The sequence below is a fragment of the Zalophus californianus genome, chromosome 6, assembly GCF_009762305.2.
Source record: "Zalophus californianus isolate mZalCal1 chromosome 6, mZalCal1.pri.v2, whole genome shotgun sequence".
NCBI lineage: Eukaryota > Metazoa > Chordata > Mammalia > Carnivora > Otariidae > Zalophus > Zalophus californianus.
Window position 1 is genome coordinate 81,604,038 of NC_045600.1, and position 16,500 is coordinate 81,620,537.

Below are 16,500 nucleotides of genomic sequence, written 5' to 3' on the forward strand. Positions count from 1 at the left end.
AGAGACAAGCTAGCTTGTGGGGTCTCTTACAAAGGTGCCAATCCCACCCACGAAGGTTCCACCCTCATAACCTAATCACCCCCAAAGGCCCCACCTCCCAACAACATCACTTTGGGAGTCAGAATTTCAACATATGAATTGGGGTGGGGGACGCAGCCATTCAGGCCATAGCAAAGGGCAAGGAGTTGGGTTAGAAGAGTCTTTCATTCATTTGTTGATGCCCAGTGGGCAAGGCAGTTTGTTGGCCCAAAACTGAGCAAGACACGGTTTTTTAAAAAGTCAAGGTCAAGAATGACTGAGGAAATGTTCCAGAGTAAGAGTGACTAAAGAGGCACAAGAATAAATGCCATGTGGGATCCTGGGTTGAATCCTGGCGGGGCTGGAGAAAGGAGCTCCAAAAGACATCATTGCCTTCAGTGAACTTCTGCCTTCGGTGAACTTGCCAACTAATGAAAAGATTATTTTAGGATTCGTCTCCCAGTATAATAGTATACTGTCATCTTATATCACATGTCCCGTCTTTACAACTTTTCCCTACCAAGCTGCTGTCATCATCATAAAAACACCTGCTTTTCCATCCTGCTCTTGCTGTCGCTCCACAGCTACCTTTGCAAACTATTTTCTAACCACCGGCGACAGCACCACACCATAACACGTAGGAAGTTTGCATTCTTTCAGCAACCAGGTATGCTGAGATGGCAAACAGCTCCCCCACCCCACCCCCAGCCCCGGACCACGCAACGGTCATATTGCTAGGATCACCTGAGGACCTGCCCAAAGGCCCAAAGTGCAAAACTGACTCTGTTGTCACCATTTCCTGGCCATTGGATTCCCTCACTTGATTAATTAACTTAAAATTGCCTCTCGATGGCAAGCCAGACTTCTGTTTCCAATTTCCACCTGTGTTGAAAAGTAAAGAGGCCTAACCACATTTTCAAGCCCTTGTGCATGGGTCTTTTGTGCCTATAACAAACCAGGATCCACTGGAAGCCATCTGGGCCACTGCCAAGGCGGGTATTCGATTTTTGTTGTCTTTCCGTATAACCTAGCTAACCACAACCCCTTTCCACCATTCCTCAGCAATGTGCTTGAACTAGAGCCAAGAGCCCATCCTACAAAATGAATAAGAAAAAAAAAAAAAAAAAGGAGGAAATAAATAAAGAAGAGGCCATGGAAAAAATTAGGGTTTGTGAATATTACCCCATATATCACATCTTCTTTTTACATTTTTCTTTCATGACTTCCCAAAAACATCTAGACTCAATGCATAGTCATATAGAGGAATAACTCCCAGGGTTTCCCATTCTTTCCTCCACACCCAAAAAGATTGTAGGATTATAAACATGAGGTAAGGGCGCCTGCATGGCTCAGATGGTTAAGTATCTGCCTTCGGCTCAGGTCATGATCCCAGCGTCCTGGGATTGAGTCCTGTATTGGGCTCCCTGCTCCTTGGGAGCCTGTTTCTCCCTCTGCTTCTCTCTCTCTCATGAATAAATAAATAAAATCTTAAAAAAAAATAAACATGAGGTAAATTCCTGGGATCCTATTCCTTGGGGCATATCCCTGAGTTTTGACATTGGGGTTGGGAAGTAGGGGGGTGGGGTGGCAAATGCCTATGAGGTTTGAAAGACTGTCCAAAGAGAAGCAGATGGCGTTAGCAGGCCTGTGCCCAACACATGATTTGTTTATCTCCATGGCACTCACTTTCTCCCACACCCTAGAAAAAAGAATTAAGAATGAGTCTCTGCTCCTTCAAGAGGTGAATTTTCCAGGACAAATCTTCCCATATGGAGAGGATAGTGGCACTAGGCTAGAGTGTGCAAGATGAAGAAGGACTCAGGCTGTTTCACATTTTCTCTGTCAATGGGTTTCAAGTGTTCTGGTGGACACTCTCTTCATTCTCCTCCCCATAAACTCTCTACTCTACTCCCCACTACAGATATTAATGCACTCTCTTCAAATCCCCAAATAGTGAGAATAGCATGAACATAGATCAGCACAAAGGCAAAAAATACGGCGCATGGGCTGGGAAGAGCAAGTAGTTCAAACAGAGGAACAAGACATGAGGGCTGGTGTTAGCAACTGAGAATGACCGGAAGCTTGGGGCCAGATATACAGGCCATGAGCATCAGGCCAAAGGGTTTAAACTTTATTTGGTAATTGGAAAATATTAACTATTACAAGATAAAACTTTGAAAAATTAATCAGTTTAGAAGCCAGTGCCACATCAAGAAAAGAGAGATAGCCAAACATGAGAATTAGTAGAATAAGAATGCTTCACCTCAGGGATGGATTCCTGTGGCCAAACATCGGGAGCCAGGCATAAAGGACAAATGAGAAGCCTGTACGAAGCTTTATCTGATAGAAAGACACTCATTAGTTCTTGGAAAGAGAGCAAACATTCTAGGGGAAATCATGTGAACTGTTACATGCCGTTAAATATCACAATGGGAAAGATCTTCAACACTTTTAGTCACAAACACAAATGCCAAGGTTACGAGGCTGCACAGTTCTTTCTTGTACAGACATTTAATGCACCCTCAGAACGGTAAAGCATAATTTAAAGAAGATAGCTCTGTTGGGGGTTCAGCTAATATGACTCACATCTGTGATTTCTGCTCTTTCCCGATCATTAGGCAATGATTAACCTGAAATACCTGGAAAAATACACGAATAACTCATCTTTCAGACTCTTTCTATCTAACACCACTTTTGTTAGCTATTCATTAAGGAAAACGGATAGAGTGTCTCCCTGGTGGGTAATATACATCACTGATTCAGGGAACATCTCTGGTTTTAGATAGGGTGCCCATATGTAAACTAGGTTCTCTCCAGGTTTATGTATGCTATGCAATTATAATTATATACGTACCTCTTCCTTTCACTCTCAAAGCTACCCCAGTTTAGATGATAAATTATGTGGTCAACCCTAGATTTAAATATCCAGTGAGGAGAAGGTAGGTTGCCACATAATTCTGTAAGTTCAGAAGCAAAATTATCTTCTAACTTGGAATGCAATCCACCTTCACAAGCAATTTCTAATTTGATGGCTATTAAAGGATTTGCTGAGACTGAAATTCATTAGAGTATCATGTCCGTGAGCACAGGGCTAGGACTTACTGGACTCTGCCCTCATCCTCTAGCATAGCCCCATCACATCACAAGCATTTAATGAATGAATAGCTGCTTATCGATAGACATGACACGTGACGTAACTCTCCCTTCTCGGAGAACTACTGATATGACCACCACATAATATAAACTATTACATACATTTACGGTTTACATGCTCTCCTTCTTTCTTTCCCAATTTCTGCCCAAAAAAATATTAAGTAATGTACATCCAGTTTATAACCTCTCTTCTAGCACACCTACTGGTGTCTACCAAAGACTTCATCCTCCAGAATTCAGTCCAACTCACCAAACTTAGAAGTTAAGCCTCCAGGATGTCACAGTGAACCCACTGAGAGTGTTATTTCCCACAGAGCCAAAGCCATCTATTTTTCATTCTGCCAAACCAGCCAATATTTCCAACATGAAATATCCATAATGCAGGAAATTCCAGTCTTAGGACTCAGACATGAATAGCCCCAGCAATTATTGTTAAATAGCATGTGTCAAGAAGTGTTTTTTTTTTTTCCTGTTGGAGGTAAACAGTACGGCATGTACATTGTGGCTCACAGAGGCAATGGAACTCTACTATGTTATTAGATCCTGAAAGTAAAGAGCAAATCTAAAAACAGTTCATTTAAAAGGATTATTTTTATCTCCGATTTTGCATGCGATTTAGAATCATATGAATGACTACTGTGCTCATACGTTAGGAATTATTGAAGAAAGTTTGTAAATTACCTCTTTTGGACACATTGCTTAAGAAGGGCTCAAATCAATTAAGCTTAATATTTGGGACAGTTTCAGAGAAATAAGTGAATATCACTTTGTGTTATCTTGAAAGAATCCTAAGGTTATCAGAATCATCCACATGATTTCTATCCTTACCCATCTAACCACCAGGGCACTTTCAAGCCTGTGAAAATGCAACTATACTCCAAGTAGCCAATGACATTATCAAAGAAAATAGAATTATCTCGCAAGTAACCAATAATACCATGTTAAAATTTCCTTGGTTAGAGACAAGTCATTCTGAGTTAAAGAGGAAAATTTTTGGTAAAGCAAAAGAAGAAAAACTCCTTTGAAAAGTGTCTCATTCATCTTTTTTGCCCTTAATGCCTTGTATATAGTAAATGCTAAACATACATTACACTGAACTTAAATTGGGTCTTTCTTGGTTTGGCCAGACAGAGAGAGAGAGAGAGAGAGAGAGAGAGAGGTGGGGGGAGAGAATATGCTTTGTTTAGTGTCTGCCTGCTTTGCTTCATCACCATTTAAGAGCCTCTTCTATTAAAGATGCCTTTTCTATTGGCTTTAGAGCCCACAGTGAAAGGACTTTTTAAAGCAACTTTCTTTTTAATAGCTTTTATAGTAAACATGATAGCTGTTTTGTGGGGTTGTCTTCTGATGTTTCAATAGAGATAGGTTTTGCTTTTTTTTGGGTTTGGGATAAGTAGAATAACCATGCACACCTCTTTTTCTCCTAGGAAATATTCAATGAAAGCCTAACATTTCATGGCACTATATTAAGTTTAGTGGGAGTTTAGTGAGAGATACACAAACAAGAAATAGGCCCCACACCCTGAATTGTATGGGAAGTGATTGACATGTTCATACATACCTAAAGTGTGGCAATCATATTTTACCAATTAAGAAGGATATTTAAAAGAAAACTAGGAAAATTCAAAATAAGAAATGATTCATTCCAATGAGGGATATTGAGAGAGACCTACAGAAGTGTAACTTTTGCAGTTAGCTCTTGAAAAATGACTTGAACTTTTACTGGAATTTTAAGAGGATTTCAAGCACCACATGCAAAGCAGAGGAATACAACTCTTGTTGAATATTTAATGGTATTTCCTTGGTAATTATATGTGAGTGGTGAAGAAAAGTGAAACATTAAAAAACTAAGATTTCTAGTTTGGGCAAATAGGTGTGAAATGGTGAAATTATGATTTGTCTTTTGCACGGTCAACTGAAGTTATCTGTGGGATGGCCAGATGGAAGCATTAAGTAGGCAATTAGAAACATGGGCCTAAAGAAATAAAAGAAATATAGAGTGGTAAAGACTTGGAATTAGTTCAAGTATGGGATCCAATGAGATGATTCATGTAAAACTATAAAATCTCACATTCTGCCAACATTTAATGGCTGGGGGTAGGGTGTGGGAGAGAGGTGAAGGAAAAGACAGACAGAAAAATAGGAAGAGTGCCAGGGAAGTTAACTATCATCGAAACCAAGGGAGAAATGAGTATCTTTAATGAGCTGATCTTGGCCAAATTACCAAATGTTGCAGAAATTGAATAAAAAAAGATACATATGATTCAGTGGCGTTAATGGAGTACTGAACGAAACTTTATAATTGGTCCTAATATAATGAATTGTTGTTATTCTATTCCTTTTTGTTGTTATTCTAATTAGCCAGAAAGAAATAGCATAAACATAAGTATTATCATTAGACTCACCAATATTATTTTGATGTCTTTTCAGTCCTAATGATTATCTCACCCTGTCTTCATTTAGGTCAAAAGCTGATGTGTAAATTGGGTGAAAATCCTTCCCAATATTAGGGATTTTTTCTTCTTGCTATAACTGTAGGCCTGAACTTTTTACAGCTCTGCCATAAATGGAAATGAACTCCAAGAGTAGCAGTCTTTGGAGATTGAGAGTAGACACTCATTTTGGGGTAAGTCTATCCTGAGTTGTTAAGTCATAAAATGAGAAGATTGGTACATCTAATCTCTGAGTGGCTTGGTCATCTTTTAGATGATGTTGCTAATCTCTTCTCCTTTCTTGACTGTAATAAATTTTCATATTTGGAATATTATGTAAATGTTGGGATTTCACTCTTTAATTGATTAAATATGAAAAAATTGGAAAGGCCATGTTCAACTGGAATTTATATGACCTAGAGCTGCTATGTGATGAGACGAGGCAGTATAGCAGAGGGAGGATACTTTTCTAAGTTTGTTTGCCATTTATCTTTCAGTGTCTTCCTTAACTGTATTATTTATGTGCATTTTAGGGTTTGTGGTCTGGATCTCAAAAACAATTTTTATAGTCCTTTAACAATTAAAATGTGAAAGAATTCATCAAAAACAAATTTTTGCACAATCCTGTCAGCATCTAGAGGAAATATTTTGTTTCCCTAACTTTCTGCAACCTATGAAGTTGTCCAAGAGGAGAGGAAAGAACAGTTGGGACTTGAATAGGAACTTCTGTTGAACTGACTGTGTGCTTGAATTCTTCCTGGTTAAATTCATGGTATTACCCTTTCTGGTACAAGCAGGTCTGGGGTGCTATGAATAGGTTCCATTAACTACTGGAATCATTTATCCCCTCTATTTCATCTTATGTTTTTTGACAACTGAATTATTTAAACTTTTTTTTCAAAATAGAGTTAACTTTTTGGCTTTGACTTTTAACTTGATTGTATTGTAGTGAGAATATGTGGTCTGTATAACATTGACTTCTGGAATTTTTTGAGACTTGCTTTGTGATCTAGAATGTATTTGAGCTTTGTAAGCGTTTCATGTCTACTTGAAAAGCGTATCTATTTTCTAATTGTTGGAGGCCATATGTTCTAAAAAGCTAGATTCATCTTTTTAATTACATGGTTTAATTCTTTTCTATCCTTACTATAATAGTGAGGACAGGTTAGGTTGTAACAACGTGCCTCACAGTTAAAGTTTACTTCTGGCTCATGTTCACATCATCTTTACTGAGGGACCAGGCTGACAGAGGATCCAACTCTGTGCTTCCATGATTGCCACAGTGGGACAAAGAACTTCTGCAGTGTCTCACGCTAGCCTGGAAACAATACACATTAAATTCTGACCACACTGCATTGGTCAACGCAAGTCAAATGACCAAAAAAGCCACACCTAATTTCAGGGAGTCAAGAAAATGTATTCCTATAATGTACTATGAAGGGGGAGACCCAGAATTTTGGTGAGCAGCACTAATGACTACGACACTTTCTGATTTATTTTGTTGGCTTTACTGATTACTGAAAAAAAGGGGGGGTTAAATCTCACATTATAATGACAGACCCATAAATATATCCCTTATACTTTGACAGTTTTTTCTTTAGACAGTCTAAAGCTATGTTCTGAGGTGGCTATGTTAGGATTCTAATACGCTTTCAAGAGAATTATGTAGGGATCATCTGGCCTTTTTTTTTTTTTTTAAAGATTTATTTGTTTAAGGGGCTCCTGGGTGGCTCAGTCGTTAAGCATCTGCCTTCGGCTCAGGTCATGATCCCAGGGTCCTGGGATCGAGCCCCGCATCGGGCTCCCTGCTCCACAGGAAGCCTGCCCCTCCCCCTGTTTGTGTTCCCTTTCTCACTGTGTCTCTCTCTGTCAAATAAATAAATAAAATCTAAAAAAAAAATTTTTGTTTGAGAGAGAGAGAGCAAGCTCATGACTGTGCAAGCATTGAGGGGAGGGACAGAGGGAGAGAGAGTCTTATGCAGACTCCACACTGGGCACAGAGCCCCTGCAGTGCTCCACCCCAGGACCCTGAGATCATGACCTGAGCTGAAACCAAGAGTCCTAGACTTAACCGAATGAGCCACCCAGATGCCCCTCATATTTGCCTTTCAAAATGTTCTTGTCTTAAATCCCATGTTATTTGTTATTAATATTCACTCTTTGGAGAGCTTAATAGTTGCCTGGTATAGAGTCTCCCTCTTTTTATTTTCAACATTTTAATTTTTTTGTCTTAGGTGTGTCTCTTATTAAAAAGTAAATTAAAAAATAAAATATAGCTGGATTATTTTATTGTCCTAAAAACCTCTGCCTGAATTTCAAAAGATTTTCCTTTCTTTCTTTCTTCCCTCTCTTCCTTTCTTTTTCCCTTCCTCCTCCCTCCCTCCTTCACTTCTTCCTTCCTAACTTTTTCTTCTTTGTCACTTTTTAGATTGAGATTTTTTTTCTCCAAAACTTCTTGTGTGTTTTTTTTTTACAAGTTTGGAAGTTATATAGTATCTTAATCTTTTAGGGTTTATTTATTTTAACATGCATATACATCAACAAATATGAATTTAATCAATCTCTTTACCCTACTCTTGAATAAGGATCTCAAAATCTTACTAATCAAAGTTTGATTCAATAACCAGTGAAATCAAAACATCCAGGAACTTGGAAAAAATGGAAAATTTCTGCCCCAACCCACTGATTTAAGAGACTGGGTTTTACCAAGATCCCCCAGTGACTAAGTGCATATTAAAGATTGAGAAACTCTGCCTTAAAACATATTAAATCCAATTGTAACCTTCCTAATTTATATACTTTTGTTGTCCAGAATTTAACTCTATCTGGATTGTTTTTAACTCTACAAATTAGACTCCACTGTTACTATTTTATACAGTTAATGCTTGCTTAGAGTTACCCACAAATCTACCATTTTCTTTATTTAGCCATTCCTTCTTGCACATCAGACCTTTCTCAGATCCTTCCCTTCTTTCTTAGGTATATCATTTAGAAGTTCCTTTTGTAAGCTGCTATTGGTAGTGAACTTAGCTTTTGTTCATTGGAAAATGTCTTTATTTTGCTTGTGTTTAAAAAATATCTTTATTAGATAACATTTCAAGGTCATCAGTGATTTCTTCAGTATTTTGATTATATTTCCATTGTCATTTAACTTCCTTTACTGTTGAGAAGTCAGCTAAAAGCTAATTGTCTTCCCTGGGTAGTAATCTGTCACTGTGTCCCTCTCCTCGCTCTCTTTTCTCTCTCTTCTTTGGAAACCTTATAATTTTATATATCTGTATTGATGGAAGATCTGAATCCCAAAGTTCAAGGAGCCTAACAGATTGTGTGTTCAGCACAGTACTAAATTATAATAAAAATACTGCTTACTAAAACACATTGAATGCAACTAAAATACCTAGAGGACTTCATTTTTAAAATAATCCTTAAAAACATACATATGAAAGTAAGGCAGCCTAAGATTAATGAGATAAGAATAAAACTTAAGTTATAAAAATAACAGTAGAATAAAGTCATTAGTTATTATACCTTTGAACATGGTCTTGCTTCCATTTTTTTCTCCTTCTGCAACTTTCATTATGTGTATGTTGACTGTTCTAATCACTGTATCTCTTAAACTTTCATATTTTCCATCTTTTTCTTCATGTGTATTTGCCTTCTAAGTTATCTTTCATATCTGTCTTCTAGTTCACTAATTCTCTCCTCACCTGTTTCTCCTGAATGGAATCTGTGAAGGACTCAAATTTGCAAATGCCCTTAGAGAAAATACTAGCTCCAGAACTGGCTTGTTCTTCTAGTTCTTCATATTCCCATGTCATTTCTGGGCTACATCTTCCCTTTATTTATGTCCCAATTAGCTGCAATTTTGAGAAAATTTATATTTTGTCCAGATTTTTCTATTTCTATCCTGAGATAGATTTCTCTATAAATCTATTTCACTATATTTCCAAAAATGAAAATCTGAATTTCTCTTATTTTATTTTGCCTAGTATTTTGGATATTGTTATACTTACTATGATATGTTGTTGTTAGGTTTCGTCTCCTTGTGGGCAAAATTTCTATCTGATCCATTTTGAAATCTCCAAATTAACTCGTGTCCTTAAACAATACTTGTTAAATACTGCATACTAAAACATTGGATGCAACTAAAATGATACCCACAGGGCTTCACTGTTTTAAAATAACCTTTAAAAACATATATAAGAAGACAGATTAAAAAAATAATAAGATAAGAATAAAACTTAAGTTATAAAAATTACAGTAGGATAAACCTGAAGAAAGTAGACAGAAAATTATGATAAACAGAAAGTATGGAAACTAAACAGAGGAAACAGAGCCAAAAGTTGCTTTTCAAAAAGAGTAAGGTTGACAAGCCTTTAACAAAACTGATCTAGTAAAATATAATGCAGAAATAAAATAAAATAAAATGGAAACCTAATTACTGATACCACACTGGTTGAAAATAAAAAATACTGTGGTACCTGTGTGGCTCAGTTGGCTAAACATCTGACTCTTGGTTTCAGCTCAGGTCATGATCTCATGGGTCATGAGGTGGAGCCCAAGGGAGGACTCTGTGCTCAGCAGGGAGTCTGCTTGAAGAGTCTCTCCCTCTGCCCCTCCCCCATTCTTTCTCTCTCACATAAATAAATAAATATTTTAAAAAATAAAAAACACTCTAAGTGTACACCCACATATTTGAAAACGAAGAGGAACACATTTTTAGAACATACATTATAAAAAGAAAATAAAGGAGAAATAGAGTAACTCCATAACCACTAAAGAAATTCATGAGTCCTTGAAACATCTTGAGGAATGTCCCAATTAACCACAATTTTGAGAATTCCATTCACATAAAATTCAAAAACAGTCAAAACTCATAATCCATGGTGTTAGAAGTCTGAGTACTTCTGACCTTTGAAATCTTGCTGTGGGAGGAATGGCGGAAGCAGGCATGTCAGGGGCTTCCATGGTACTGGCAGTACTTTGTCTCTTGATCTGGGTGCTAATGGGTGTGTTCCGTTTGTGATCATTTGTCAGCTCTATGCTTCCCTGCGTGTCTGTTATATTTCAGTAAAAGGTGCAAAAAACAAAATCTTAACAAAAAGAAAGTATCAGACCCACAGTATTTTTAGAGAATTCTAGCAAACAGGAAAAACATGTAGTTCTTATCTATACAAACATTTTCACAGAGTAGGAAAAGAGGGGCTACTCTCCCAAAATATTTTGTGAGGTGAGTAAAACCTCAATACCAACACAAGATAGGACAGTAAAAGGAAGAAAAATTAGATGCTGGTATTACCCACTAAAATAAATGTGAATATATCCTGAACTAAAACATTAGAAAACAAAATGCTCAGTGTAAGAGAGAAAATGAATCATGACCCAGTGGGGTATATTCGAGGAATGCAGAGTTGAGTGAATGTTAGAAAATCTTTTAATATAATTCACCATATTAATGGACTATAGAGGGAAAAAAAACCTAAAAATTATTTTAATACAGACAGAAATCACAACTGTTAAAATTCAACTGTTTAAGCTAAATTTTTTAGCTAATGATGAAAAGAAGGGAACTTCTTCAGCCCACCCAAAAGTAGCACAAAAAGAAAGGAAACAAAACAGGACAAAAATCCTACCACAAATAGATTACTCAGTGATGAAATGTTTGAAACAAAATACTTTTAAAATCAGGAACAAGGCAAGGATGCTCACCACCACCAATTCTATACAACCTGGTGTTCTACTAAGTAATAAGGCAAACACACACACTCCTTCACACACACACACACACACACACATGCAGTATAAGGATTAGAAAAAGCAATTGTTTACAAATAATATAGTTGTTTACATAGAAAATCCAAAATAATCTGTGTAATTGTTAAAATTAATAAAAGAATTTAGGTAGGTTGCCAGACATAAGATACATAAGATTAACATACAAAAATCATTGCATTTCTACAGATACCAACATTTATAAAATGCCACTTAAAAGTATAGATAATATTTATAATAACAATAAAGTGTAAGGGATCCAGACAATAAATCCAATAAAAATGTTGTAAGGACTTTATGTAGAAAAATATGAAACTTTATTGGAAGATGTTAAAGAGTTAAAGAAAACAGAGAGACATACAATCTTCATTAATTGTAAGGGTGACATATTTAACAATGATATAGATCCTTAAGTTGATGTGAAGATTCAATGCATTTCTAATTAAAATTCTAACAAGCCTTTCATGGTAGCTGACAAGCTAATTTTTAAGTCACTGAAGTGCATAGCACCAAGAACAGCCAAGATGCTCTTGGAGAAAAACCAAGTAGGGGACTTGTCCAGTCAGGTATGGTGACTGATTATAATTATTAAACAACGAAGCACTGGCTCATAGTTGTTGTTTTTTTTAATTCACATACAGATAAAATAGATAGTTCAGAAACAAATCCATGTATTTTTCCAAAACAGATATGTAAACAAGGCTGGCATGACAGTCTAGGAGAGGAAGGATGGGTTAAATAGTAAATGGTACTAGACAATTGTTTATCCATAAGGAAAGTAAGTGAAAACAAATATCTGTTTTAGAGCATTGATTTTTAAAATTTGAGATGGATTAAGTACTTAAATTGAAAGGCAAAGTTTAAAATATTTAGAAGAAAGTACACAGGAGAATATCTTTTGGACTGCTGGTACACAAAAGATTTCTCAAATGGGATACAAAAAATCACAAACCCTAACAGAAAAGAGAGGGGAATTCAATGACAGAAAAGAACTTCTGTTAGTCAAAACATTCCCTAAAGAAAAGAAAAAGATGAACCAAAAAGTAGGAGAAGGAAGGTAGTTCCTTTGTATACACTGGACAAAGAATTAGCATCTAGAATCCATAAAGAATGACTGACTACAAATCAATAAAAAGACAATCCAGTAGTAAAGAAAATAGCAGAAGATATAAATAGGCATTTTTCACGGAAGTAAAAATATCGATGGCCTTTAAACATATAAAAAGATGTTTAGCCCCACTATTAATCAAATAAATACAAATTAAAATTATAGTAAGATGCTTACCTCTTACCTATAAAAGTGGCAACAATTAAGAAGTCAAATAATACAAATTCTGGTGAAGATGGGGAGGAACAGGAGCACTCAAAAAAGCTGGTGGGAGCACAGATCAGGCAACCATTTTGGAAAAGAAATTTGACTTCCTTTAGTAAAATTTAACAAACCTGTACCCTATGATGTGATAAGTCCACTCCTACTTATATATCAAGTAGCCATAGCTCCCAACTACAGCAACCCTGTAGAATCACCTGGTCCCATCCTAAGTGATCATGATTTAATCATTCTGAGGTAGGGCTCAGCCATTGGTAGCTTTTTAAAGCTCCCTGGGTGGTTATACTGTGCATGATCATCACCCAGAGAGCATATAAAAACGTAGATCGCTAGGTCCCACCCACAGAGACTCTTAACTCAGTAGGTCAGGGATGGAGACAAAATGCCTTGTCTGGGGATCACAGTTTGAGAACCAATGCCCTAGAGAAATCCTTGCCTATGTGCACCAGGAGACATGCATGAAATGTTTCTTAAGTATAAATAGCAAAAAAAGAAAGAAAGAAAGGAAGAAAAGAAAAGAAAAAGAAACAATCCAAATGCCCATCAGAAGGTGAATAGACTAAAAAAGGTGTAATATCCAAGCAATAAAATATTATATAGGAGGGAAATTGGCACAAGCATTCATGGCCTAGCCCCATTCACTATTTTACTCTGCTCCACTCAGGAAACATGAATTACAAGAAAATTGAAGCATATTTTAGTGAATTGTTAAGATATCAGGTATTACAACGGCAAATGAGAAGTAAGTCCAGTCTTCCATTTTTGGGAATTCACGGGAAGCTTGAGATTTCAGCCACCATCAACATGAACTTTGATTTCTTACAAATATGATCTAAACTACTCCAGCCGGTCAGTTAGTGGGATTGCTATCATTTGAGTCACACAACAAATAACCATTGAAACTTCCTCTGTGCCCATCGCTGTTTGAGGTCCCTTGGACACAGGAGAGAACATGATAGGCTGCATTCTAGAAGAGGATCCAGATAGTAACAGACAAGGCAAATATAGAATTATCAGAAATGCTATGAGATGATGAAAGAAAAAGATTTGTTGGAGTGGATATTTGGTGGCTACTCTAGAAAGGGTGGTCAAGGAAAGCCTTTCATGGGAGATGATTTTCAAACTCAGAGTATCTCCTAAAGGCTATCTGTTCTGAAGTACCTTTTTTAAAATTTTTTATTATGTTAATCACCATACGTTACATCTGAAGTACCATTTAATAGTAGTAACTGAAGTACTGCCACCGTGCCTGTGGGAACTGCAGTGGGAGAAAAGGGAAGAGAACATGAGAAGGTAAGTGGGTGAGACATCCTGCATTTCTTATGGCTCCCCTCAAGCTTTGAATCCATGTTGGAGGTATATCTCCATGTTAAACATTGTCACTACCCTGTTATTTTTTATTAAAGAAAAAAATAATATAAAGTTACTAGCACAGTACCAAGCATAGAGCAAGCATTTAATAAATGTCAACTGCCTTCCGTGTAGTTCAGCTATTTTCCTTCTAATATCACTATGATGCTTTAAGTAAATTGTGAGGTTCAAGAACATCTTATATTCTGAGTCGAAGCCCTAAGTCAAGAAACACAGTGAATCATGACAAAGCTTGGCATATTCCAGAAATGTAAGGTTAGAAAATATTATCCTTCCATGCTCTAATATTCTAACTTAACTATCATTCAAACCACCAAATACCCTCTCCATTGATACCCTGGAGACCTAATTCCCAATTCCTCAGTCCTCTGTGAGTCTTTGTGTGAGCGCAATGCTAAGGCAATTTAAAAATACAGCTATGTATGAGTACATCAATTTCAGATTGAGGGTCAATGTCAATCCAGGTGATGACTAAAAAAGTTACCTAGAGGCCCATGGTCTCTACTCAGCAGATAAAGGTAATTCCAGTATCTCTTTACCAAATTGAAGGGATGGGCAGGGACTAAATGCTGGCGTGGCTCTTTGGGAAATTGCCCTTGGGTTGGAGTCAAGGCTGTCTCCAAATTTATCTTCCAAAAGGAAGCTCTGTTTCTCTGCTAAAAGGAACATGGGGGGAGGCTAAGAATAAAGGAAAGGCAGCACCGAAGGATGTTTTCAAGTCTGACTTTATTATGCAGGATTCTTCCATGCTCCCATGCTCTATTCCGTATGCCCCTATATGGCCTCTGCTGCCAAAACATGGCCTTAAAAAATACTCTCATGAAATGTCAAAGCTTTATTATTTTCTAAATCTATCTGGAAATTGGAGACTGCTTCTAAGATCCCATTGTCTTAACAGAATTGATGAATTGATGAATGCATGGCCAGCTGGGTGGGCGTTTAGAAGCTCCCACTCACCCAGGCTTGGCAGGTTCGTAAAAGATGAAGGGAAAACAAGGAGGGAGGAATATCCTGTTGGTTGCTCCTGTTCTCAATGGAGACATGACCTTGTGTTTGACTTTTCATCAATGAGCCCAATGAGAGTAGTGTTCTGAGCCTTAAGTGTGAGTATCTATACTCCTGTTAACTGCTGCTGGAACGTGGTGGAGCTGCCTTCTGTCGTTCTTTGTCCAAGGAGGATTGCTTTTAAGGATTCATTATCACACCCCAAAGTATCCAAATTCTCTGAGACTACAACTCTAGCCTATTATTACCCTGAGATATTGTTATGGGCTGAACTGTGTCCCCCTAAAATTTATATGTTGAAGTCCTAAACATTACTACCTCAGAGTATGAGTGTATTTGGAGATAGGGTCTTTAAGGAGGTAAGTAAGTTAAAATGGGTCATTAGGACGAGCCCTATTCCAATGTGACTTGTGTCTTTAAGAAGAAGAGATTAGGAGCCTGGCAACACAGAGAAATGACCAAGTGACGCAGTGAGAAGGTGGCCATTTACCAGTCAAGGAGAGAGACCTCAGAAGAAACCAAACCTGCTAATCTTGCTCTTGGATGTCTAGCCTCCAGAACTGTGAAAAAACAAATTTCTTTTGTTTAAGCCACCAGTCTGTGGTATTTTGTTAGAATGGCCTGAGCATACCAATACAGATGTCCTCTATTCTTTCTAGTACCCGACAGTATAAAGTCCCTAGAAATTCCATTCTCGTCCCAAGAGGAAAAGCAAAGGAACCAGAAAATCCTACACCAGTGATAGCTGACTCTTTAATCGTCCTGACTCTTGTATTTTAAGAAGTGCTGATCCTTTTATGAGACAAGTTTTTCACTTGGGCTCCAACTGAAACAGTCCACAAATACTTATTGAGCATCTAGGACACCATCAGGACACAAGCTCTGTACCTTTGGGAAGCCTCATGCATTGTAAAGTACACAGGCTTGGAGTCCAAAGGACCCTCTTTGAAATTCCATTTCTGCCATTTTACAGCTGTGTCAACTTGGGTAAGTTACTTTACTTCTCTGAATCTCAGTTTTCTCATCCGTAAAATTGGGATAATAATTCTTTGAGTAATACTGGAAGTTTTGTGAGGACTAGAAACATTAACTGTAAAAATTTACCTACTTGTTGGCAGAAGAGTTGGTATTAAATAAATGGTAGCTGTTAGAATAATATTTATTGTTATTTTAAGAGAACAGTCTAGCACTGAGCCTGACACCTACTAAGGTCCAACACACATTAACCCTTAAACTCCTCTTTCCTTCAAGTAAGTTACATTTGAGAGTCCAAGAGCCTTAACATACCTGAAATACAAACATAAACTTTGTAGACTCTTTCTGCTTTTATGAAAACTGACATTTTGTTTCCTTTCTTCCAATCTTTATACATTTGTTATTTTTTCTTGCTTTTACCCTTTGCTTTGAAGCAGTTACCAG